The 25,985-nt window shown below is 49.8% G+C and overlaps 1 pseudogene; it reads left to right on the plus strand.

Moving 5' to 3' along the window:
• The window catches only part of LOC119095074 (glutamate receptor ionotropic, kainate 2-like), a 44,379-nt pseudogene that overhangs the window by 7,242 nt on the left and 11,152 nt on the right, over nt 1-25,985 (plus strand).

Here is a 25,985-nt window from a genome sequence, read left to right on the forward strand (position 1 = left end):
AGTTTGATCTGAATATCTATCCGGTGGGACATTGGAGAAGACAGACGAACGAGCCCAATTTAAACCATTACTGATTGGGCGTCTTCTATTGCTCCCACAACCCCCCCCCCCCCCCCAACTCAACACACACAACGCAGGTGTGATGCCCCTGTCGAGCGCAAGTTTTGTAGGCAGGACGCGGTGAGTGGTGATTGGCGGATTTCCAGCATGTCTCCGTCGCGCATAACTTTATGCGCTCGTTTCGTAGCGCTTGGGCGAGTAACGTAGGCTTACGATCTTTTAATTGCATAGGGTCTGAGCATAAATGCGCCTGTATTTGCCGATATCTGCTTCTTACTCTTACGTTTAGCGATTTCATTTAATTCCGTGTTTGCTGTTGCCACGCTGCCCGCGCCCTAGCTCCGCAGTATAAGCCATGATGACCCAGTATGTCCTTTTGCCGAGGTTAGTGCACAGTGCATGTTCCGTGATTAGATAAAATGGGCCACCACATGCTGCCACCTAAGCCATTAACCTGTTGATCAATTTGCACCCCAGCCTTTTGCATGCTGCGGTAAACTGAACATGTCAACCCTCACGACCTATATACAGCCTTTATCATGACTTCTGCTCACACTAAGTCAATGGATCGGTTTCGAATCAGGAACACAGATGTAGCTGACTCACGCAAGGATGAAAGGCAGCACCGTGCCGAGTCCCGGCGAGCAAGAGTTGAGCCTCGAGCACTGTCCCTCACCTCTCTCACGACCGGCAGACGCCTTCCCCGGCGATCGCCCCCCTCCCCCTCCTCCCTCTCCACACGGCCGCCCATACGCACAGCCCCCTCCCCGGACACGTCTCCCAGTCGCGGAAGTCCGAGATACGGCCCTCTGCGTCCCACGTCCGTCCATTTTCATTCCTCCTGCAGCACTCAGCGGTCTTTACGATGCCGCGGGCCGGGCCGATCGCGGTGCGGGGAAGGGGAGGGAGGGGCGGACGGACGCCGCCGGGCGGCAGCGACGGACCGATTGTTTTGACAAGCATCCAGCGTTTGGCTCAATTTATGCCCAACAATTACCCTGTTTACATGGGCAGCTGTGATTCGAATTAAGCCGGGACCCGTCCTCGATCCGAACTATCCGGCCCATGTATACACTCACGCGCCGTTCCGCTGATTCGAATCGTGCGCCGGAGGAAATCCCTTCCCGTGAGAGGATCATCCGTTCAGGAAGGGATTTCGTCCGAATTATCGGCCGTCAGCTGTCTAAACAAAAAAAAAGAAAAATGCCTGGCGCACGCAGTTCTGTTCATAGCCATTTCAGCTTTGTGCGGTGTTACCGCTTTTCCACGGGTTTTTAGCTATTGCTCGAGACGGTTCAAGTCCAAGATGGTAAGGGAAAAGAGAAGGAAGGTGAAGTTGACGGTAATTTTTTACTTGGGTACCTGTATGGCCGACGGAGGGATGAGCTACGCTAGCTGCAGGGTTTCGAGTATTGTCGTGCGGGGCAAAAGCTGTGAGGCATCAGCTAACATTGTGACGTCACTGAAAATGGTTTTGCATCGATCGGGATCGGGGTTCTTTCGGGCCGACTGAAGGCCATAAGGCTTTTGCTTGTGATATGATGTCACTGGTATTCGGCTGGGTATGTGACGTCACTGGTCGTGAGTGTGTAAGGCTCTTTTGGGTCCACTGAATGCCGTAATGCATCAGCTGGCCATGTGTCGTCACTGGTATTCGATTGAACATCAGGCGCGGCCGGCCTCATTCCATCTTTACTTTTCGTACCTGTCTGCTGCAAGCATTTGCGTGCCGCATAAAGGTTTGACCGAATTACCCCGATGTGTGACGTCACTTATCATCACTTCATACGAGTGCACTTAGGCCCCACGACCACGGTGTGTCGTGGTCCGCGAAGTATCACCGGATAGCGTGACGTCATTGGTATTCGAATAAATACTGGGCGCAACAGGCCGTGCTTCATTTTTACCTTTGTACTTGTCTACTGCAAGCATTGGCGTGCTGGATGAAAGCTGCCGAACCACCTGAGTGTGTGACATCACTGGCCATGAGTTCCAACGGTGCTTTTCGGCCAACTGAAGACCACAAGGTGTCAGCTAGCGACGTCACTGCTATACGACTGTAAGACGTCAGTGGCTGTGGGTTTCCACGGGCCCTATAGGACCGACGAAATGCCGTTAGGCATCAGCTGGCGATATGACGTCACTGGTATTTGGCTGAACATCAGGCAACAGGTCATGCTCCATTTATACCTTTCGTACATGTCTGCTGCAAGTATTGGCGGATTTTTTGTGCGGCCAACTAAAGACCATAAAGCATCAGCTATCGATGTGACGTCGCTGGCACTCGACTGTGCGTGTCGCTGGTCATGAGGTTTTACGGCCTCTTTTGGGCCGACGAAAGGTCATACGGCAATGACTGAAGATGTGACGTCACTGGTATTCGAATGAACTTCGGGCGCGACAGACCATGTTCCACCTTTATCTTTGGTACCTGTCCATTGCAAGCATTGCCGTGGAAGGCTCTGCCAAACTACCTGAGTGTGTACGTCACTGACCATTAATTTGCACACTCTTTTGAGCCTACTATAGGCCACAAGGCATCAGCTGACGATATAATGTCACTGGGTTTCGACTAGACATCATGCGCAACAGGCCATGCTCCATCTAAGCCATGTTTCGTCTGTACCTTTCGCACCTATCTACTGCAAGTATTCGCGCGACACAGGGGCTCTGCCGAATTACCTGAGCGTGTGGTGTAACTAGTTATGAGTTAACGCGGGTTTACTCTGGCTGAATGAAGGACATCAAGCATCAGCTGACGATATGACGTCACTGGTATTCGACTAAACTCCAGGCGCGACAGGCCATGTTTTATCTTTACCTTTCGTACCTGTCTCTTGGAAGTATGGGCGTGCTGAATGAAGGCTCTGTCGGGTCTCCTGAGTAAGTAACGTCACTGGTCAAGAGCTTTTTACGGGACCTTTTGTACCCCCAAACGGTATAATGCATCAGCTGATGATATGACGTCACTGGTGTCCGACTTAACATCAGGCGCGACAGGCCATGTTCTATCTTTACCTTTCGTACCCGTCTATTACAAGTATTGACGTGCTGAATGAAGGCTCTGTCGAGTCTCCTGGGTGTGTAACGTTACTGGTCATGAGTTTTTTCTGGCTCCTTGGAACCCTCTATAGGGAAAAATGCATCAGTTGACGACATGATGTCAATGGTGTTCGACTTAACATGAGGCGTAACAGGTCATGTTCCATCTTTGCCTTTCGTACCTGTTAAGTATTGGTGCGTTAAATGATGGCTCTGCCGAGTCACCTGAGTGTGCGACGTCACTGGTCATGAATTTTTACCGACTATTTTTGGCTGAGCGAAAGCCATAAGGCATCAGCTAACGAAATGACGCCACTGGTAATCCACTGAGTGTGTGACGTCACTGGTCATGGGCTTTTACGGGCCTTTTTTGGCCGAGTTCAGGTCATTAGGCATCAGATAACGTTATAGCGTCACTTGTATTCGAATTAACATCAGTTGCAATAAGCCATGTTTCATCTTTACCTTTCGCACCTGCCTACTGCAAGTATTCGTGCGCTACAAAAAGGCTCTGTCGATTCGCCTGAGCGTGTGGTGTAACTGGCCATGAGTTTGTGCAGGTTTACTCGGGCTGACTGACGGACATCAAGCATCAGCTGACGATATGACGTCACTGGTAATCGACTAAACTCCAGACGAATCATCTGAGTGGGTGACGTCGCTGGTCATGAGTTCATACGGATTCACTTGGGCCGCCCAAGGCCACAAAGCAACACCTGCCGTGAAGCATCACAGGATGATATGTCGTCACTGTTATTCGACTTAACATCAGGTCCAACATGCCACGTACTTTCTTTACCTTTTGTACTTGCTTATTAAAGGTATTGACGTGCTGAATGAAGGCTCCGTCGAATCTCCTGAGTGTGTGACGTCACTGGTCACGAGTTTTTTACGGGTTTCTTTGAACCCATTTTAGGTTATAATGCATCAGCTGACGACATGACGTTACTGGTGCTCGACTAAACATCAGCCGCAACAGGTCATGCTCCATATTTGCCTTTCGTACCTGGCTGCTGCAAATATTCGCGTGCTATATGAAGGCTCCGCCGAATCACCTGAGTATGTGACGTCACTGATCATCAGTTGGTAGGAGGTCACTTGGCCACCTACGGCTACGGAGTTCCGCAGCAGAGGTGGGAGATGCACCATAGTTAAGCACACTAATTTTATTGTGCGCACCATTAAGTAACAACTTCAAACGCAACGGGCTGTTTCAACGACTAAAACTTTGAACAAACGTAAACACAAAACAAAGGTGATCCCAGCCCACAAACCGACATATATGTAAAGCTATTACGCCCGACATCACAGGATGCGCCCCTGAGCAGCTACGGTCCGGAATGCCCTGATGGCTAAATAATAATCAAGGGCGCCGCCTAGCGGCCATAAGTCTGGGCCACAGCCCGAATATCAGTGACGTCATATGGTCAGGTGATGCTTGATGTCCTTCAGTCAGCCCGAGTAAGCCCGCGTAAACTCATGACCAGCTACACCACATGCTCAGGTGATTCGGCAGAGCCTTTATGTAGCGCGCGAATACTTGCAGTATAGAGGTGCGAAAGGCAAAGATGGAACATGGCCTGTTGCGCCTGAGATTAAGTCAAATACCAGTGATGTCATATCGTCAACTGATGTCTTGTACCCTATAGGTACAAAAAAGCAGCCCGTAAAGAACTCATGACCAGTGACATTACACACTCAGGAGATTTCACAGAGCTTTCCTTAAGCATGTCAATGCTTACAATAGACAGGTACGAAAGGTAAAGACGAACATGGCCTGTCGCGCCTGGTGTTAAGTTGAATACCAGTGACGTCACATCGCCAGATGATGCTTGATGTCCTTCAGTCAGCCCGAGTAAACCCGCGTAAACTCATAACCAGTCACACCACACGCTCAGGTGATTGGGCAGAGCCTTTATGTGGCGCGCGAATACTTGCAGTAGATAGGTGCGGAAGGTAAAGATGAAACATGACATATTGTATCTGATGCTTAATTGAATACCAGTGACGTCATATCGTTACCTGATGCCTAATGGCCTTAAGTCGGCCCAAAAAGGCGCGGGAAAACTCATGACCAATGGCGTCACACACTTAGTGGATTACCGGTGACGACATATCGTTAGATGATGCCTAATGGCTTTCACTCGGCCAACAATAGCCAGTAAAAACTCATGATGACGCACTCAGGTGATTCGGCAGAGCCATCATTAGGCTCGCCAATACTTTAACAGGTGCGAAAGGCAAAGATGGAACATGACATGTTGTGCCTGATGTTAAGTCGAACACCAGTGACATCATATCGTCAACTGAAGCATTATACCATATAGGGGGTTGAAAAGAGCCCGTAAGAACTCTTAACCAATGACGTGATATAACACGCGGATGCTTGCAGTAGACAGGTACGAAAGGTAAAGATGGAACATGGCCTGTTGCGCCTGATATTGAGTCGAATACCAGTGACGTCATATCATCTCGCGATGCTTTACAGGATATGATGCTTTGTTGCATTGGGCTGCCCAAGTAAACCTGTATAAACTCATGACCAGTGACGTCACGCACTCAGATGGTTCAGCATCACCTTGATATAACACGCGAATGCTTGCAGTAAACAGGTACGAAAGGCAAAGATAGAGCATGGCCTGTTGCGCATGACACCTAGACGAAAACCGGTGACGTCATATGGTCAGCTGATGTGGTATGGCTTACAGTGGGTTCAAAACAGTCTATACAAATTAATGGTTAGTGACGTTACACACTCAGGTATTTCGGCAGACCCTTCCTTCAGCATTCAAATACTTGCAATGGACAGGTACCAAAGGTAAAGATGGAGCATGGCCATGCCCGCCTGAATTGTATTCGGATACCAGTGACGGCACATCTTCAGTTAATGTCGTATGACCTTTCGTCGGCCCAAAAGAGGCCGTAAAATCTGATCACAAGTGACATCACACACAGTCGAATGCCAGTGACGTCACATCATCAGGTTATGCTTTACGGCCCTCAGTTGGCCCCCAAAGATCCATAAAAATGCATGACCAGTGACGTCACACACTCACGTGATTTGGTAGCTTTTATTCATCACGCCAGTGCTTGCAGTAGACAGGTACGAAGCTAAAAATGAACCTTGACCTGTTGCGACCAATATTTAGTCGAATATCACTGACGTCACGATACCCAGTGATATTTCACGGAACATGATACACCGCGGCCGTGGGGCCTAAGTGCACTCGTATCAAGTGATGATTGGTGACGTCACACATTCAGGTGATTCGGTCAAGCTTTTATTCGGCACGCAAATACTTGCAGCAGACAGGCACGAAAGGTAAAGATGGAATAAGGCCCGTTGCGCCTGATGTTTCATTGAATACCAGCGACGACATATCGTCAGGTGATGCTTTACGGCATTCATTGCACCCAAAAGAGCCCTAAAGCCTCACAACCAGTGACGTCACATATCCAGTCGAATAACAGTGACATCATATCGCTAGCAAATGCCTTGTAGCCTTCAGTCGGCCCAAAAGAACCCCGATCGATGCAAACCCATTTTCAGTGACGTCACTACGTCGGCTGATACCTAACAGCATTTCTCCATCATGGCAGTACAGGAACCCTGCAGCCAGCGTAGCTCTCTCCCCACCGTCGGCAATACAGGTACCCAAGTAAAAAAAAGCCAAGTTGACATCATGCTGCTAAAACTACTCTTATTATTGAGGGCCTTGAGTGGCTAGCAGCACAGAAATGCTCACGTAATTTAGCCTTGCTAGGCGCTTGATCTATGCAGACAGCAGGCGTCGACGGTGTTTGGTGCTATCTTTCCGCCTAAAGGTTAGATTAGTTTACATCTGGGGCAGGCTCCATGCTTCCAAAAGCCAGATGGAAGTAATATGGTTATTTTATATAGCTTTGACTTGTTCTCATTTTAATTTTTGGATTGCTCAAAATTCTTGCAGAGAATGCATCCAAGTTTCGTTCATTAAGTTAATACCTTAGTCCCCAGGAGTGTTTTTGCAGATGTTCCTTAAATTAGGATGCTGGTTGCTTGTCAGTTTAATTTGTGTGAGAAAGGTAGCTTAAAAATTGCTGCATGATATGACGGATGAACAAATATAGATCGTTGCACTCAGCTCGGAATGTGAACTTTTTTAATGGTAGGACTGAAATCGCCCAATGATGGGGTCAAAACAGCAAGAAAGCAAATGTGAACACTGGATGAAAATAGTTGTCATCATTACTCTGCTAAATCCAAGTTTGTGTGTTCCATGTGCAGGAAAACAGTGCATAAACTAACACCTAACACGACGGCACATGCTGCATAGAGAACACGTCTGTGTTGCATATCATCACCTGTTTTTGTGCTGGTGATTAAATATGTCACCTTGGTGCTTTTTTGTGATGGGTGTCTGCAGGCCACGAGGTAGGTAATTCAACTGTTCAACAATTCTTGCAGGGAGTACCAATAGTTTCTTTCATTAGGTGAATACATAAATGCCCCAGGATTGATTTTGCAGACATTCCTCCTGTGACTTGAACATTTGGTTGACCACCTATTGGCAGGAGGGATGTGCTGGATATTGGTGACTGGCTTGTCAAGGAAATATGAAGTTACGTCACACTGGTAGACCAACTGGCAAGGAAGTGGGGGCTGGAATATTTGTTTTTGATGCAATTAGGCTGTTTGTTGCTTGTCAGTTTAATGTGTGTGAGATAGGTAACTCAATAATTCCTGCATGATGCAAAGGATCAACAAATATAGGCAATAGATCATTGCAGTCAGTGCAGAATGTGGACTATTTTTAATGATGGGACCAAAATTGCCCAGTGATGGTTCCAAAATGTCAAGAAAGCAAATGTGAGCACTGGATGAAATTAGCTGTCATCAGTACTCTGTCAAATCCAGGTTTGTGCATTTCATGTGGAAGAAAACAGTGCATTAACTAAGTAAACCTAACCTAATGCCACATGATGTGCAGAGAACATCTGCAGTGCACATCATTACCTGTTTTTGTACTGGTGAGTAAATATGTTGCCTTGGTGCTTTTTTGTGACACATATCTTTGCAAACCATGAGGCGGATAATTGAGCTGTTGCTATAATTAATCATTTGTTATGAATTTTGAGCCCAGATTGCTTTTGTCATGACAGCTTTGGGGCTGGTTCACGTTATGATCTTTGGACTGTGCAAACACGGCTGTTTGTGCCACCTAGCCATCAGTCCATATCAGCCAATGCTGTTGACTGCAAGGATATCAAAGCAGTATTTCAACCCTAGTATGTCAAGAAAGCAAATAGCTGCATTCTGACTTGCCAGTCCATGCCAAGTCTAAATGGCAATGCTGCCCTCAGGTACTGATGATGCATTGGATGGGGAAAGACAACATAGTTACACAATTTTTGCCACTAACTATGTAGCATTCATGAGTCATTTCCGTAGCTTAGCTCACTGTTGCAGGCTGCTCATAAATGCATTGGTGCGGGATTAGGTAATGTGTTTCTTGGGCTGCGCAAAGTAGATGACATGATGCTGGGTGGCATACTGATGAGTGTGGTAAGTTTGTGAGTGTCATTGGCCAATACAAGAAAATACTGATTTCGTGCTAGCCAGTTTCCTGCTAGTAAAAATTTGCATATAACACTGCTTATGTGACAGATTTGGCAGTGCTGACTGCGCAACTCCTGTGTTTCAAGTGCTATGGCTTGTGCTGGAGCTACAAAGCCTATGAGTCCCGCACAGATCATTTTTCCAACGAAGTCCATCTTCCTCCTCGCCCTCAAAGCTGTCTCGCGCCCACCATGGCTCGTGACATTCGCCATCCATACGCAGAGTACCGGCTTTTTTCTTCTTGTTTTGTTCAGTTCGCCTCAAAAGCGCAGTTTTCGCCCATAACCCGTTCCTTGGTTCGAAGTAAGCGGGATCGAACTATCGACCGTTAATCCGACGTAAAGCCGGTTTCGCCCATGTAAACGCCCCTCGCCGAGAGGGTTAACGTCGCATGATCCGTTCCGATCTTAATTCGAATTATCCTCGGCCGCCCATGTAAACCGGGTAAATGTCTTACAGCGGATTTGATCGAGCGGAACTGCTCGTGGCGATTTATAGATGTACCTGATTCGGCTTAATTCGGGTTTATTCCACTCGGTTTTTGTTTTATCGTGATTTTCTTAGTTGGACTCGTCACGCTCGTGTTAAGTGTGTTAATTGTACTCTTGCTAGCTCTTCACCTGGATTATTTTATGGGAATCGAACTAAACGAAACAATTCAAAAAAGTATGAAAGCACGGTTGAACATGTGGTAGCCATGCGAAGGTGGCTCGCGTCGTGTGTGTGATGACTCTGCTGATCGCTTTGTTTGGAGCGAAGCTTACTCAGCAGTCGTGATGTGTGATGAATCTGCTGATCGCTTTTTTTGGAGCAAAGCTTACTCAGCAGTCGTGATGTGGTGCCAGTCAGCGGGCGTCATCAGTCATCAGTCAGTCATCAGTCAGTCATCAGTCTTATAGCTAGTCTGAGCGAGGCGCGCCACGCAGCTGACACACCTGACGCTGTTTCAGCTGCTGCAGCTGCAGATGAACGACGACCGGTACCACTACCTCTTCACGTGTTTCGTGAGTTCATCGTAGCACGGCCACACGGTTTTATTGGGCGTGATATACTTGTGTCGGATGCCGCCAGTGTGGGTGCGATCAGGCTTTGAGGTGAATTGTGGGAAAATATTAGCGACCACGTCAAGAGCAATTCTGGTGGATTCCATGCATAAGCCTGTGCGAAACGAACGTTTTCAGGCCTTAAGTTTGAAATCGCGGGTGTGTTTCTGTTTATGGAGTCATGGAAAGGCAGCAGACACATGTAATGAACATAATTATACTGACAGCTGTTTTGGGAACAAAAGGAACACCAGAAAGATTTTTGTCTTCCTAACAGAATACAAAGATTATTTATATGATACGGTAGGCTACAAATTACACATCTGAGCTTTATTTCCTTCACTCGATATGAGAGTGAGGTCAAAACTGTCCAGTACCACGCTGGGATTCAGATCTGAGATCACGCTCGATGCAGTGGGTCGGAGCATGACTCTGCTGAACCAGAGCAAGGCGATAGCAGATCTACGACAGACAAAGATTGGCAGTCACCATTGGAGAGAATTAACGTAGCATACTTGCTGTGCATAAAAAAGCAATTACCGTCCGTGTGATTCACACCAAGCGAGCGACCGCATCTTAAGCGATCCATAAATGACTACGATCCGTTTCCCCTCTTCTGAAAAAGACACCTTGCATGCCAAAATCTCCCTATAAATTTGTCGCCGGCCGCCATCCATATGCAGATTGCGGCTTGTGGGCGGGGAGTGAACACTCTAGGTGGAACAACGACCGTCCCACCACCGTAAAAAGCTGGGACATCTCCAGAAAGCGACGGCCACGTCGCCGCAGGCCGGCTCCCAGCGAGCAGAGAAAGGCTCGTTTGGAGGCGGCTGTCTCTGCAAAGGACCTGTAAACGGATTAGCATAAGCAGTCATGCTTCTGAGGGATGACGTCACTGGGACCGTCGGCGGCGCTGCCTCCTCCGGCTGCGGACGAATACGCGGTGCTCTCTCGGGCCCTGCAGACGCACTCGCCGAGCAGGGCGCCGTCTGAAACAACGCGTTTACGGCCGGCTTCCTGGCTCGGGCGGCGCGTTTGATGTTGACCTGGACTTGACTCGCTGTCAAGTCCAGGCCCGCTGTGGTTGGTCGGCTGCAATTATAGTTATGTGGGTAGTGCTGTGGATTATGCGTGTATGATGCTGCAGCTTTCAGGCCGTGGGTGCAAGTGCGCAATATGCCATTTATGGTGCTGTTGTTGGGCGATCGTCTTTGGTGGAGCATTCATCGAAGTGGAAAGAACGGATCTGAAGACACCCCAACCGACATAACTCGTGCTTAGTGATTTTCGTCTCGCTTTGACGCATGGGTGCATCTCTGACCTCAACGTTGCGTTTCATTGAAAAATATAATATACTCAGTGCTTAGAAGCAGCCATAACGAATTGCACCACACATCATTGTCATACATTCAGCTATTTACACTTCAAAAAGGGCTATTTGCTGGTTTAGCTGGTCGCTCACAATTCAGATTCGCCGGAGCGCAGGAATGACATCATTTGTCGGTCGGACGACCCGCGCAGGACACGGAAACGTTCGACCTTGAGGACTTCCGTTACAACCGCGTGAACATCACGGCCTTTCGGCTCGTGGACGCGTCCAGCGGCTGGGTGCAGGCGTCCCTCGCGTCCATGGAGAGCTTTCAGCCGGTGGGATCCATTATGGTGCACCCAAACAACGTCATCAAGGTACGTATGGCGCCGTGGTGCACCCGAACGACGTCATCAAGGTACGTATGGCGCCGTGGTGCACCCGAACGACGTCATCAAGGTACGTGTGGCGCCGTGGTGCACCCGAACAACGTCATCAAGGTACGTGTGGCGCCGTGGTGCACCCGAACAACGTCATCAAGGTACGTATGGCGCCGTGGTGCACCCGAACGACGTCATCAAGGTACGTGTGGCGCCGTGGTGCACCCGAACAACGTCATCAAGGTCTGCACAATGCCGTGGTGTAACCGGATAGTGATATCAACGCATCCTGTGTAAACTGCTCGATTTGATCGAGATTGCTTCCGTGGCGTTGTCGAGCGGGCTAGAACGCACCCATCAATGCCGCCGGCAGGCCGTGTGTGCATGCAATGGCATTTTAGGCATCTTCATCTGGTGGCTGGTGGTTGGCTCAATAGCACTGTGCACCATACAACGCCATGAATACGATCGGTAATGTGTTGGGCTCGGGAAGCATCATCGATTCACATGCAACGTCACGCATTATACAAGCAAACGTTTCCTGGAAGCAATGCCGCAGTGTGCTTGGAAAACATTAAACGTGCATGTTTTGTCAACCGGAACCTGTGTGCATATCTGATCGGATACAAGCGCACTTAGCACCAATGACTGATTCACATGAGTCGTGCGTGCTCAAAATGCTATTGGCAATGTGTCGGTATTTCCGCGGCTCGTGATAAAACAATTTTGCCTAACGTTTAATCAGATCTTCATGGATGTTTGCCCTTTCCTCTTCTGTGCCATTGGTTTTTGTTGCTCTACTTACTATTTTAACAGTTTATGTTTTGAAACGCACATTAAAGGGAATGTTCCACATTTCAAGGTATCGAGGACAGCATCGTATACGATGGAAAAGCTGGCTTGTAATAATTGGTATGGCTTAAAAGCAAGTGATTGCTCAAGACAACGCAGTGTCACTTCTCAATAGCTCTGTTCTCAATGCGTCATACTTTGATTACGTCTTTTTATTATTTTGATGATGCATTTTTATGACGTCAGAGTCGCTGCCAGACTGGCCGTGTTAGAATTGCCACTGTAGTGGACGGGCTGACTTACTTGCAGTACTTCAACTCGTCACAAAATGACCTGTGATTGGTGACAAGGTTATTTATGCGTGTGAAATAAACCTGCCATTCCCGTTAGCCGACCACTTCTGTGTTTTTGTTCGTTCTCGTGGTGTTCTTGTATATTTGTCCATGGTGACATCTTTTTACTTGTTCACATTCTCAGCTATCACTCTACTTTAAGTTATTCAATTGTCAGCTTTATTGCCGTCACAACTGGTAACAATGCCCAGATGCCTGCAATATGCACCACAAATGCGGTTCGTGTTCAACCGTTGTATTCAACGCGTTAAGCTGCTTTTAAAACAGCTGTGCAGGAGATGACATTGGACATGATAACCTCAGTTCAAAACCCCCGTACAAATGTGAAACAGTCCTTCTAATGCAATGACATTCAAATAACGGTTAAGGCTTTACTCCGCGCGCCTAGAACCGGCCAGCAAATGACCGTTAAATTTCAGGCCTGATCCTTATGCACATTCGGACGGCTTAAATGCTCGGGAAGCACGCTTAAGTCTTATCAACTGGCTTACCCACTTGAGCTCAGGCTCTAAACAGGGTTCTTAGAATCCTGAATTGGGCGCGATGCGATGCTCTTCCAGGAGCTCGCTTTCAAGACGACCACTTAGCAAAATTGCTACGTGAGGTTTGGTCAATCGATTCAGTGTTGTCTGGTACGCCACAAAGACGTCAGTCACTTCTGACAAGACTGCTGCATGATCAGCCCAATGCCCTCGCAGAGACGCTGACTCCCGAGCGGCTTTGTGACGGAACTCTCAGGCCATTCAGCCTAATCACGTGCCGGGCGATATACACATACGGCCTCACAACGGCGAATAGCTGACACATCGTGCAATCACTGCGTAACATGTCACGTATCTTACCACATCCTACGCTCAGGCCGAGCTCATTGGTAGGGCAAGGCCAGAATAGTGAGCACATTGCAGAGTTTTGACAACACCACAGAGGACATTGCGGCGCATCCCGACTGAGACAAATTAACGCACTATAATCAGCCGCTTTCCGCTAGTCAGTAAGAAACCTGCCTACCGTCCACACGTGCCGCTAGAGTCAGTTGTTCTCACACACGAACAAGTGCAATCCCCAACCCACTTGGCAGCACAGCTCTTAGCCGAACAGCGCAGCTCTGAGCTGAGAAGCTCAGCTCTGAGCTGAGCAGCGCAGCTCTGAGCTGAGCAGCGCAGCTCTGAGCCGAGCAGCGCAGCTCTGAGCCGAGCAGCGCAGCTCTCACCGAGCAGCGCAGCTCTGAAGAGCAGCTGTGCAGCTCCGCTCTCTCGCCCCGCCACCAGGCCGAGACGGCGTTGATCTTCGACGCCGTGAATGCGTTCGCGCACGGCCTGCACGCCATGAGCGGCGCCGGTCGCCTGACCTCGCCGAACGTGACCTGTGACCTGCCGCAGTCCTGGCAGGCCGGCGCCACCCTCTTCAAACGCATCAGCTCGGTGGGTGCTGGATGTTCGGCTTCCCACGCAGTGCATGTCGGGGGGGAGGGGGAGAGGGGGGGGGGGCTTTGGAGGTTTGCAGGGATGATTTGTGGGATGGCGTGGGTATTGGTGCAGATTTTACGGCTACCATGACATCAAAGTCACACCTTACTGATGGTTCGTGAAGTGACACTGTGTGACACGGACTGACAACGGTTGTTTAAAAGCGGGCCCCACAGCACGTGTTGTACGTGTTGTGAAATTCGCATTCTTCGGTCAAGTGTCATGAGAATTCACGCGTCGCGATCGCTTAGCGCTGACAAGGCAAGGCAAAGCAAGACAAAGCAAGACATTTGCCGGGGGAAGTTTAAGTTTTTAAAGTTTGAGGTGAACTTTTTCCGTCTGGGACAGAAAATTGTGGTTATATTGGAAGCACGCTCAAATGAAATGCAAGTCTTGCCAGCCATCATTGTAGTCAGTGAGCAATGTCCATGATAGCCAGGGTACCCGTATGTCATTGACCTATATGGCTAACAGCATTGCCCTCATATGTGTGTGCAACATTCCTCGCAGGTGCACCGAACAACTAACGAGATGTGCATTATATTTTTGGCTGGCGGGAACGTTACATCAAGTATGCGAAATGCAGTGAACAGTGAGAAAGCTCGTAGTGAACACTGAACATTCCTGGGCTATCCGACCTTAAAAATTGGGGATCATCCATAAGATCTTCATTCACGGTGTCTTGGAAATCAGGGGGCTTAGGAACGGTTGTGACACGTGTCAGAGCAAGTTAGTCTCGTGAGTGGGAAGCTGAGAAGCTTTTCTCTGATCGTCGGTCTTCCCTCAGCACTTTATGAAAGCATGGTGCTGCATGCATCTTAAAGTGGGCTCGCTTTACGATGCTCCCGCCTCGCAGCTTTATATCCGTTGTACTCGAATCACTTTTCCGAGCCTTTCTGCCTTTCCTACATCCTCTCCCGCATACCACCTTTGTCTCTGAAGGGCCCTGCGCTCGTGTGAGATCTGCTCCAGTTCCGACACGGGCACTTATTGTTATTTGCTAGGGGTTTTTGTGCTATTGTGCTGTTCGTAGAGTGTTCTAGAATGCTTTCAGAAAGTCTTTGTCTGGTTGGTGTCTGTTTTTGTTGCTTTTTTGTTTGTTTTTTTCTTGTTGTCTCTTGCTTTATTTTTGAACAGTTGATTTTAGATGCGAGATGGGTGTTTTTTCCTCTCAACATCTTGCCTTCTCCTTTTCTTGGTTACATTCTTTTAAATTGCCCAGCGTTTGTGGCAATTCGATTTTTGTGTTCGCGAAGTTTTAATTATTGTATTCATGCCATGATCTCAAACCCCGTGTTGCTGGTGTCTCTTGTGTTGCTCTTATATGATCTCTTCGACCTGCCATGGTGTGAACAGGCCTATGCTTTAATAATGTTTTACAAGCTTACTTAATTAACTGCACCTAATAAGGCTTGGTCAACCTCGCTACCCTTTGACCCAGTAATCTTCTACCACCTTAAGGCAATGCCCTTGGCCTTTGATCGCTTCACCTGATTCAGCAGCGGCTCACCATTTGCTGGTGTGTGATCTACTTCAACTTGATGTTCACTGACTTGTCATAAGGTTCTGTGCGAGGATCACTTCCGTTTGGACCTATCACATTTCCGAGAACTTGCCTTCCCTTGACGACTCACGACCTTTTCGTGTCCGGCTTTCGGCTTGTATATACTAAAATAATGACTCCCCTCATGCGGTGTTCTCTGACCTCCCGTATCCATGGCCTGTCACAAGCGTCCAGTCTCAGGTGCCAGACCTGACCCCTGTTGACCTTGCCTGACCGTGTGATCACGTCTGACCTCCCGTGATCGACCTTGACCCGGCCGACAGGTGCAGATGCCGGGCCTGACGGGACCAATTCAGTTCCGTGACGGCCGGCGTGCCGGTCTCCAACTGGACCTGCTCAAGCTCAGCGGGCGCGGCATGCGGAAGGTGGGCTCGTGGACGGCCGACGGGGGCGTCAACGTCACCGACATGACCGCCTTCTACGGCACCGGCCTGCCCAACATCACGCTGCTCGTCTCCACCATACAGGCAAGCGACGCCTCATGAGCCGGCCCCAGAGTCAAAGCCAGTCCCTGGGTCTGCGCCAATCCATGGGGCAGTGCCTTTCCGTGGATCAACGCCGGGCTGGGTCAAAGCCAGTCCCTGCCAACGTCACAGCCAACGTCAGCCCCTTGGTCGTTGCTGGTATGTTCAGCTTACAACAGCCATAAAGAGGTGTGCTGATTAGCGAGCTTGGTTGTCGCAAAAGTATAAGTTAGCCCTCAGCGCCCCTTCAATAGAAATTTGTGGAGACGCTGGTCATTGTCACGAGTCTCGATAGTTTACGAGTTAAGCAGTAAGAGATTTTGAACGTTAACCCCTGTCCAGCGAGATGGTCCAAACACGTCACAAAGGCGAACCTCACTCAGCGAGATTCCTCAAACTTGGTTACTACGTCGCCACCACCGGCTTGTTGGGCTCAATGCCAACGCTTTGGATGGGATATGCACCATTTCAGTTCACATTTTCCTTACGATTTTAGTCGCAAGCGTTTGTTGGGGTTGTCTGTGCTGATTGGCGAGATCCTTCCGGTTTGTCAGGGTGCATGTACCCCGCACGTGGCATTGTATTGTTCCTTGGTTGTGCCGTATCGCGGAACATCAGCGCGTAATTCACTGACTGTACTGCATGCATGCGAATGGCTTTCGTCGACAGCACGTGAGTGTGCGTGGTTACACTTGTGAGCGCGATAAATGATATGAGATGTGAAGCTATTGGGAAGGGGAAATGACAGAACGGGTGCGTGAGAGAACAAGAATCTTTTGGGAGGTTAAAATAAATCAGCTGCGTTTGCGTCTATGAGCGTTGAATAGCAGCCGATGTGTTAGCGGACATGTTCAATACCCGAAAAATATCCACTCACGCAACCAAACTCGCTTATCGCTACTCCTGTTCTGGTATTCAACATGCACCACAATAACCGCAGCTACATTGTGCGACACTCCACCCTGGCTCTCCTTGTTGCCGTGTTGTTTCGACTAATTAAACGTAGTTCGGTTCGTTTATATGAAGTTCGTTTTTGTTCTTGACGTGATTCAGTGACGTGATTGTGACGTCAGTGACCAGACGTGATTCACTTGACGTGATATTTCAATTCTAAGCATGATTTCATACTCGAAAGATCTATTGTTCGTACGGCTGCAGCTCGTAGTGAAGACAAGGGATCCTTGTTTAATGTACACCTTGAATGCGCACACTTGATCTTTTCCTGGCTGACAGGGTTGAGTTGCACAGAAGATGTTTCTCTGCCTTGCGCGCATCGGCTGCTTACTGTTATCAGCGATGTTCGGCAATAACGGAAGTTCGAAATAGAGATACCTATGCGTGGCATAAAATCTGAATTATGTGCTTGGTTTGATTGATGATGATGATGATGATGATGATAAAATGATGTCAAGCTCCAAACAGAACCACCCTAATGGATTAAAGGATGGAGTAAGTCGTTTTTTTAAATGGGTTATTCCGTGCAATCCACGTGGATCCTTCATGTTGATTTTTGTGAGGTGGGCACACGGCACTTGTCCTTTTCACTTCATGCGCCTCGCTTTTTTCCACGGCTTGCATGTGCACTATGCGGTGCCTAGATTAGTGACATCTGGACCAAGAGTTGGCGTGCTCATAGCTCTCCACTGGCTATGACTTATTACAGCACTTTGAGTGGCGTGAGACACTGCAAACCTATCAACCGTTTACATGGAATTATGCGGCATACTGGAAAACGTTCCGGCAGTTTCGTCCGTCGTAAAACACTTGGAAGACCACCGTAAGCCGTCTTCGTTGGACCGCGTCTACCACGGCTCTCAACATCGACATCTTCCCTGCATCGGTATCCTCCCTGCATCGATATCTCCCCTCAGTTGCGATATCTTTGTTCCCCGCCCGGCTGCGTCGGCTGCTGACACCTCCCATTGGCTGATTTCACGGCCGATTAGGCTCGCGCGCCGCGGCCGAACAGTCGCGGGCCGGCGGCCGGCCGGACATCAGCCGCCTCCCGAGCGATCCGCCCAGCGAGAGCTAACGTCGTTGCTGCAGGTCGTTAGCGCGCGCCACGCTGATTTGCTCCGGGGACGCCTGGTCGTCCTCGCTAATTGAGCGAGGCTGCGTTTGCGTTCCCCTGCGGCGCGGCGCGTGTGCTCGCCGCGCCCCATCGGTCAGTCGCGCGGTGACCAATGCATACAGGACGAAAAAACGCGGGCGATGCCTTCGCAGCTGATATATTCGGATGATGCTGATGCGGCTGATGTATTTAAATTTATGCGGTAGAGTTGTTTGCTAATTGGCATGGCGTTCCTTTGTTATTCTGGCGAAAGAAAAGGGGGCATTCATGTGGGGAAGGTAACAGTTAACTTGATGATGTGCGACGGGTTTCGAGTTAGTAATGAGGCGAGGCTGCAATGTTGACTTTTATAACGCATATGTACCAATTCGTGCAGACCACATATATGTATATATATATATATATATATATATATATATATATATATATATATATATATATATATATATATATGTGTGTGTATGTGTGTGTATGTGTATGTGTGTGCAAATATGGACAATATGGGCGTCTTAAGTTAAACGTACCGGGAGACTGTTTTATGGCCCGCTGTCTCTGGAAATGAGTGACACGTCAAGGAAAGCAGCGCGGAATGCTGAATACAGAATGAGTAATACCTTCTGTTCCGCTAGTTTACAAACAGTGATTCCTGCTTCTCTCAGCCGCGGCATGATTCGCCTGTCAGTTCAGACAAGCTTGGGAGCTAACTCCGGTATCCGCTTGCTCTAGACTACATAATGGACGGCACCGGCGAAAACGGTCGTTTTTGTAAAATGATTGTTCTGCCGTACCCGAGTCTTTAGCAGCATATCGCTGGCGACGAAAGACCACTCGTTAATAGCCATGACATGACATATAATATGGCATATGTGTAACCACGACAGCAAAAAAAATATGTGAAAAAGAAGCAAACTGTTGAAACTTCTCTGGATTGGCATTTAAACTGCGCGCAGTTCAATAGATCCTTCCAATGTCAATAAATGCCTCCTCTCAGCGGGCTTCTCCTGCGGTGAGAGCATACATCTTGCTGGCGCTCCATCATGATTTGACGTGGAAATTTATATTGCTATGGCTATGATCTGAGCAATTATAAGGGTTGAATCGCTGATCTCAAGGCTTTTTAAAGCGTCCGGGTTTGTACCGCTGCTGTTTGCGCGTCCAAGAAAGGTTATGGCGGCGGGGTGCCTGTCACCTGCGAATAATAGCTTTATTTTGTCGTGTTATGCTGGTTTAGTCCGCCGCTCATTAGAGAAAGCTGATTAGATGATCCTCGAGCGTGTGCAATCCTTTGAGATGCATTCTAACTTCAAGAATTATCACGTTCTCGCGCTAGGCATTGTTAAGGTGAGATGTCGGCAACATATAGTCAGACGTTAATGATGTTTTAAATAGAAAGATACAGCTGAAAAACCGAGATGCTGCCAACAGTTATGAGTTACGATTCCCTTCCATTTCAGAATCAACAAATCAATGACGTTTTTCAATCATTCAACGTATGATCGCGAAATATTCCCTGTCTCCACCATCTACCATCCCTAAAAATGATGCACTGCTCTAAGCCAGAGAATAGCCCATGCTCGTGAGCACCATGTCCCCGTGCTTTTTCGTCGCCGGCAACCTGTATTTCAACATTTATTTTTGGGCCCATGGCATGCAACTGCTGAAACATTAAGAGAGCTCCGTCCCGAATTCTAAGCCCTTAGCACGTGAATGTTTGCTTATGCCACGCTTGCTTATGCCAATGTTTGCCACGCTTATGCAATATTACTCCCGACCTCCCAGTGCGTGTCAGCCAACACTTGATGCTGTATCTGCTGCTGAGCACTGTATCGCATCTCCCTGCAGGAAGCGCCGTTTATCATTAAGCACCGTAACAGCACGAGTGGCGAAGAGTGGTTCGAGGGCTTCTGCATTGATCTTCTCGATCGTATTTCCAACTTGGTGGGATTCAGGTAATGGTACATGCTCGGTTCAAAACCATTTAAGCACTCACCAGCACTCATCATCATTCACCCAGTCTAGTTGGAATTCCACATCAAAATAATATGTTTTCTGTAAATAAAAACGATCGGGTGACTCATTTGGCGAACTTACCTATCTTTCCCTTCCGCACATTGGACAAATCAAATCTGACTTGCATTTAGTAACAACTCGATCACACGCTCTGATGCGGGCGGCGTTTTTTACCATCACTTAACTGACTCACGGGTTTTATTTTTGGAGCGCGTTTGGTAATCCTTTCGAGCATCCAAGATAATGGCTATCCTATTCAAACAGAGACACTCGTTCTCTGCTTTTGTCATCTCGGGACACAATGCGTCACAATAAACTTTCTTTCTCTGACTTGTCTGGCACATTTGATACTAGAAGGTGCTGCCCGCCTTTTCCCACACCAGTCTTCGGTTATCTGTAGCCTTTCCAGCTATGGGTGGAGCCTGATGTAACGCTTCTGGGAGAAATCGAATGCTGGCATTGTCTTGCCCTCACCGTGGGGTCCGAACGAATTAACGCTCCGTCCTAGACCTCTGACGTCATCGTTTTCGTTGGCGGCGCCGCCGGCTAGGTATCAGATATACGACCAGTTGGGAAGTACGTACGGCGTGTACGACGCGTCCAGGGACGAGTGGAACGGCCTGGTGAAGACGGTGATGGACAAGGTCAGCAGCCTGGTGCTCGGGCCCAGACCTGACCCCCGGGCCGGCAGGAGGCCGCTAGAGAGTCGGGAGCCGACGCCGCCGGCGCGGCGACGAATGATATGCCGCAGCACCTCCGGACCTCGTACATAAGGCGTAGAATGATGACCACAGGCGTTGGCAGCTAGCAGTAAATGCAATTACGACCAATGAGAGCCACGAACACACCCACACAGGAAAGGTCCGCACCGCTCTGCATGAGTCGGTGGAAGCTTGGTATGCCGCTCGCGAGCTAGCAGACTGCATGAGCTACTGGGAGCTTTGCGCGGCGAGATATGGCGAAAGGCCGTCACTGCATGGCTGTAGGTGGTGTGAAGTGCGCACCTCCACTCAGCGTGTGGTGTGAAGTGCGCACCTCCACTCAGCGTGTGGTGTGAAGTGCACACCTCCATTCAGCGTGTGGTGTGAAGTGCGCACCTCCACTCAGCGTGTGGTGTGAAGTGCGCAGCTCCACTCAGCGTGTGGTGTGAAGTGCGCAGCTCCACTCAGCGTGTGGTGTGAAGTGCGCAGCTCCACTCAGCGTGTGGTGTGAAGTGCGCAGCTCCACTCAGCGTGTGGTGTGAAGTGCGCAGCTCCACTCAGCGTGTGGTGTGAAGTGCGCAGCTCCACTCAGCGTGTGGTGTGAAGTGCGCAGCTCCACTCAGCGCTCTCAATTGCAACATCTCGTCTGAGGTAGCACGTCGCAGAATGCTGCTACACGTCGTCACGCTGCACTCCTTGTCCCATCCTCACTTTCGACTTCAGTCGATCCCCTCAGCCCCGGCGCGCGCGAGGGCGTATAACGCGCGTAAAACCCTTTAGCCGCTGTCTCGCGCGCGGGACACGGATCGCGCGCGGGACTCTGCACCCTTCGCGAGCGGGGAGCATCACTCATGCGCGATCATCACCGCTGGCCACGCCGGCGCGCAGGAACGGCCCTTCATCATGCAGAAGCGGACGGCGAACACCTCGCGCGGGACCCCAGTTCGAGGGCTTCTGTGTGGACATGCTGGAGCGCGTGGCGGAGCTGGTCGGCTTCCGGTACAAGATCGAACTGGCGCCCGAGGGCATCTTCGGCTACCAGGATACCGAGACGGGCGAGTGGAACGGCCTGGTGAGGCGACTCATGGACAAGGTCAGTCGCAGGTCAGGTCACGGGTCGACTCGTGAGCAGGTCACCAGTCGTCGACCACGTCGTGTAAAATCATAGATGATATTGCAAGATTGCAAGGTGCTTTTTCCATAGCTGAGCTGCCACGCTGTTCCAGACATTGCTGTGTGGAATGGATGGCACATAAGAATTGATTACTGACTAGTTGATATTCCACCAATGAAGCACCATGCCGAGTGTTGTTTTTTTTGTCTTTTTTTACCGTGAGGCGATTGGCTGGCTCAGCTTCTGATAGAAAACATGTATTACAGAAGGCAGATCTTGCCGTGGCATCGATGACGATCAACTACGCCAGAGAGGGAGTAATTGACTTCACTAAGCCGTTCATGAATCTGGGCATCAGCATACTGTTCAAGGTCAGCCTCAGCTTGTGGCGGAATGGTGTCATCAGAAGTGCGTGAGGTTAGCTGCTTTCAGATGAGGCAGTGCTGTTAGCCTTATGCCCTGCAGAAAAACGCAGGAGAAAAGGAGACACTGACCAGCACACTTCCTTCCTCTGCTTATGCTTTGTTAGATCGATGCATCACTTAAATACGCGTAATTACGAGGACAGTTCTATCCCAAACGTGTCTACTGTCAACCAATGTGACTTCGCATTCGCCTGGCCATGGCCTAAACGCACGGGTTTCATAATCCTGTGCCTTCCAGCCAGAACGCTTGTAAAAAGTGCTAGGTTACCCAGGACCCATTCTAACGCTATCGGTAACTTGGAGCACTCTTCCTATGAACTGGTGACGAGAAAATCTCTCAAAAACATCGCTTCCAAAAAAGGCAGCTCTTGTTTCGATTGCTTCGCCCTGAAGTATACTGCGCTGTTGATGCAACACCGACTGGCACAGACTGTCACTGCTGACTTTCGCTTGCTCGTCAGGTACCTAACAGTCAGCCTACAAGGCTATTCAGGTGGGTCTCCGTGGTTTCCTTGAGGACCTCTGAAGGTGTGTTTCAGCCCGAGGTGTCTGTGGCTTTTATTTGATTTTGCCCCACGAAACACCATTCGCTCAGTGCTCCCAAGTGTTGTCTTTTGTGGTGTCAGATTGGTCTGTCAGCGCCTGAAACATGCCAGCATTTGGATAGATTGTACCACACGCTGAAATTTCGACCTGCAATGGGACTTTTGCGGTGAATGATACTCGCGAGATGAAATTACGAGTGCATTATTACAGGCCGCTGGAAATCAAACGTGCATGGGAGATGTCACTCCTCTTCCGCTTCGGACCTCTCCATTAACCTTCACAACAGATGGGCATCGTGTTCTTGCCGAAGCCGACCGAGCCCTACGTTCCACAGCTTCATGAACCCGCTGGCCGTGGAAATTTGGCTGTACGTCATGGCTGCCTACGTCATCGTCTCCTTCACCATGTTCGTGATGGCGCGCTTCAGTCCGTATGAGTGGAACAATCCACACCCGTGCTTCTCCGACAACGACGTGGTGGAGAACCAGTTCAGCGTCAGCAACAGCTTCTGGTTCATCACCGGCACCCTGCTGCGGCAGGGCTCAGGCCTGAACCCCAAGGTGAGACGGCGAGTCGGAGTGGGAAAAGTAGTGAAGATGATTCGCTAGCCTTTTGCTATTTACCCCAGCAGATACAGTTGCACTTTGATGCTCTAAGAGCTTGCAAGAGACATGCCGTTACGATAAGTCGATGGGTAACTGCCTGAGAACGTTGAAAACCGGTTGGCGGTTTGATATTCTTATCGACCTGCCCAGCTTCAGTAGAAGTACTAATCATGGTAAGTGTATTTTAAGGACACGTCAGCTGCTGAGGTTATTTTAAGTGCGCATTAGCTGCTGAGGTTATATGCGCTCGCCGCGCCCTGCAAGCTGTATCTTCATCTTCGTAACCGTTCACCGTTCGTGTCATGTCTCTTGTGAGCAGTCTTCGGAAGCATGAAGTGTTTTCAGTAGCAAACCCCATTGCGACCTTTTCCATCCATGATATGCAGCAGTGAACGTTTTCCCACTGGCCAAACCTATCTGAAAATACTAGTTTTCTTTCATCTCCGGTCATAGCTACGCCATACACTACAGCTTGCGCCGTTTCATAGTTTGCTTTCGTTTTAGTTTCATATTAGTCTACAATAAGTGTCTAGGCGTGTGTCCAAAATTATGACATTAATAATGCTCTCTAAATATATTGTCTTTTGTGGGGCCTCCCATTTATTACCTGTTGCCTTCTTACCGCTAGTTTTTTTCTTCTCTTTCATCCTTATTCTATTCGCGCTTTTCTCTCTACTCACCCTCTTCCTTTACCCTCGGCGTCTTTCTTCTATCCACTCTCATCCCAATTAATCAGCCGTGCTTCCACACTGGTCCCAATTAAGCTCGCATAGCCAGCCGCCAGTGGGCCATCGATTTTCGCCGCCCCAGCTGTGCCCCTCCGGCGCGGCGGGGGGAGGGGACAGAGTTCGTGCCTGCCGGCCTTCTAGAGAAGCCCCTCAGCGTTCGGACGCGCTGAGCAGCGCTGGCGGAGCCGTGCCGTCTCCGAAGCCTCACGCAGCGGAGAAGAAGCCACTCGGCGACTGACGACCGCCCGCGACACGCGGCCCCGCGCAAAACCTCGCCGGCGCCGGCCTCGTCCCGCGCCGCCGCGGAAAGTCCGGCACCGTCGCGCCCCGGCCGCACGTTGTCGAAAGTTCCGGACGCCTGATCGCACGAGCTGCGGTGTTTTGTGAGCGAGCTCATGCTGAAGGAGCGGCTGGTGGGGTCGTCCTGCGCTTCGTTTGTTACTCAACCGACGTCACAGGCCCCTGCGGCGGCCCTGGGGCGTCGACCGGTCGGCAAATTAGCTTGGTTCGGTCGCCACCGCCGTGCCGAACGTCTTCAGATGACGCTCAGGCGGATGGACCTCTATCCGCCGTGGATGGCGGTCTATTCATAGCTGTTGGGCGGGCGGTCAGGCCGCGCGAGCTAATGGAGGCAGATGGGACGCGGGGTGAGGGGGTGATGGAGGGGGGGGGGGGGGGAGGTAGTCAGAGCTCGTCAGGGAGCCGGCACCGCCGCACGTCGCGCCGTCGCATTCGTCTCTCAATCCCGGGCGCACCGTCAACATTTTGGATGTTTTGGGCAGGTGTTTTGAGATGGCGACTGGTTGGTGATCCTGTGTGGCATGATATGATAGGACAACTACGGAATTGACAGGAGATGCATGGCAGGAGATGCATGGGACTGCCGGCAGGAATGCAAATGACATGATAATGCGAACCGTGTAGGCCGGAATGGTGTTGTAGAACGAGATGGCAAGCCCCCAAGCTTGACTGTATACTTTCCAGGTTCCTGCGCAGTCTGTTGTCAATACGAGTACTGCCTGTTCTGACGATCCTCAGTCTGCGTGCACTTGCGAACTGAGAACGCGTGACGAGTGTGACTGCCGCCACGTGACGACTAGTTTGACCGCTCGCCGCCAGGCAGCGTCGACGCGCATCGTGGGCAGTATCTGGTGGTTCTTCACTCTCATCATCATCAGCTCCTACACGGCCAACCTGGCTGCCTTCCTCACCGTTGAGCGAACGTCCACTTCCATTGGTGAGAGCAGAGCTGGTGGATAACGGGTCAGCCTCATCTCCGAGCCAAATTGGACCTTTTGGAGGCAATGTTTTGAATTACCGTAGGGTGTTTGGCACAAAAAGGGAGTTCGGGGAGGCTGCGTTGACCTGCCAGTTCTGTGAAGATGCCTACACCACTGCTCTGTCCTCTTTTTCGACAGGCTCGCAGCATCGCTGCCGAAAGGTTTTCGCATTGGGGCTTAGCAAAGCTTAGTTTTCCTTCATGAAGCTCGCGTCCTAGAACAGCAGAGTTTATTTCAGCTAGGTCAGGGGCTTATCAAAAGAGGAACTACGAAAGCTTAGTCAAGCGGAAGGAAATCTTGGTGGTAAGCGACTCTCGACTTTCAAACAGTGCGTTTCGGTTATCTTCAAGTTTGTCCCGTCCTTTTCGGCCGTCTTTGCGCTGTAGAGTTGGCCATGGTTTCACCGTTACGCCATTCTACCTGATGAATGCAA

The sequence above is a fragment of the Pollicipes pollicipes genome, unplaced genomic scaffold (assembly GCF_011947565.3).
Source record: "Pollicipes pollicipes isolate AB1234 unplaced genomic scaffold, Ppol_2.1 Scaffold_4219;HRSCAF=4965_pilon_pilon_pilon, whole genome shotgun sequence".
NCBI classification, from domain to species: domain Eukaryota; kingdom Metazoa; phylum Arthropoda; class Thecostraca; order Pollicipedomorpha; family Pollicipedidae; genus Pollicipes; species Pollicipes pollicipes.